The sequence below is a fragment of the Microtus ochrogaster genome, chromosome 2 (genome assembly GCF_000317375.1).
Source record: "Microtus ochrogaster isolate Prairie Vole_2 chromosome 2, MicOch1.0, whole genome shotgun sequence".
In the NCBI taxonomy this organism is placed as follows: domain Eukaryota; kingdom Metazoa; phylum Chordata; class Mammalia; order Rodentia; family Cricetidae; genus Microtus; species Microtus ochrogaster.
Window position 1 is genome coordinate 1,874,762 of NC_022010.1, and position 1,904 is coordinate 1,876,665.

The following is a 1,904-nucleotide window of genomic DNA, read 5'->3' on the forward strand; positions in this document are numbered from 1 at the left end:
GGTAGGCAGAAGAGTGATTGAGATGCTCATGGGTCCAGACACAAGAAAGGAAAGTCAGTTGTGCAGGGTGTGGGTGTGCAGGGTATGGGTGTGCAAGGTGTGGGCATGCTCTTTCTGAAACAGTGTTGGACTTTGTCCCCCTTACCGCACAAAGAGGTGAGTTAAGATGGCCTTAAGGATGCTATCAGGCCTAGGCATGGACCAGTAGGAGTGTTCTAATATAACACACACAGATTTCTGGATTTGATCCCAGCATCACACACACACACACACACACACACACACACACACACACGGAGTCAGTTAGTATAACCGGACGACTGAATACAAATAAGAACTGGGAGATGGCTCGGTTGGTCAAGTGCTTGCTCGCAGCCATAGGGCTGTGTTTGTTTTCCTAGCACCCACATTAAAAGGGCTGGCACTGTGAGGTGCTCCTGTAATTCCAGCCCCAGGGAAACAGAGACAAACTGATCCTCAGGGCTCACTAGCCACCCAGCCTCATCTAATCAGAGAGCTCTAGGCTAGAGAGAGATCCTGTCCCTAGGATCGTGCCCCACCTCTCCGGCCTACGTAGGCACAGGCGCAGACGTGCACCAACACCCACACCAGTAATAAAATATTACATATAATATAGTACATAAAGTCATGTAGGGAGCCTAGGGTTGGCGGTACACGTCTGTAACCCCAGCACTTCGGTGGCCGAGGCAGGAAAATCCGCTCAAGTCTAGCCTGGGATACACAGACAAAATAAGAAACAAAATAAGAAGAATAGGACTTGGAAAAGATCGCATCACCAGAGATGTAATTATTCTAGACACCAGTCCCTCTGCTCTGAACAGTTGCTGTGAGCTCGCTGATGGTTGATCTTGAGTATCCTGGAAGCCAATGAGAAAGGGGAATGCAAATTCACACATGTCCACTGTGAGCCAGAAAACACCCAGGTGAGGAGACTCTGCTAGGGTGCAGAAAGGAGCTCACCACGACCTCACCCAGAAGCCTCCTCTCCTTGTTTACAGCTCTTTCCTCTGGTAGACTCAACCTCCTCAGCTCCAGCACCCAACACCCCAGGGCAGGAGTCTTCAGCAGCATCTGGGCAGGTGGGTTTTCACATTTCACCACCAGGGGTCAGTGCTGCGCAGGCTCTGATCCTCTACTGCACAAGAGAGAACCAGGAGAGGAGGCAGGGCCTCGGGAAAGAGGCCAGTACCAGCCGGTGTGACTAGGGGAGGACTGAAGGGGGGGCTGGGGTAAGTGGAGGGAGGGTGTGATGGGATTCAACCTGCCATTTAGAGAATCAGCGGCTTGTGTCCAGCCAAAGCTAAAATCTGCCTGCGTCCCTCCCCCTCTCTTCCTCCCCCCTCCTTTCCTCCCTCCCTCCACTGGCTTGCAGATAAAGGAACTTGATAAAGCTTGTGATGTGAACTTGAACCTTGGAATCTGCACGGTGGAAGGAGAGAATCAACTCCAAAAGCTGTCCTCTGACCTCCACGTGCCAATGGAGGCACATGTGTGTGCGCGTACACACACACGAACAGTGGTAACACATTTTTAAGTGTAATAATAAGTTTTAAAACGTCCCCACCTGGCTGGCTCAAGGTGCCCAGCATGCTCACAAAGAGGAAGGGGTGCTTGGAGAGAATGGGGTGCCCGGTCCTCTGTGTGGGTTCGAGCACATCAGTCGGCCTCAGTTTTCCCACCTGAGTAAGGGACAAGAGGACCGGGTGGTGAAGATCATGACTGTGAGCTCCAGGCAGAAGTAGGAACACCTGCCCTCCCCACGCTACAAGGGTGGGGACTAGGGAAGTAAAGTCAGAGTTGGAAAATGTCAACACAATTTTAAATGTCGCAAGAAATCCAAGCCTAGCACCTGTTGGGTGGACACACGTGTGTTAGCTGCTTAG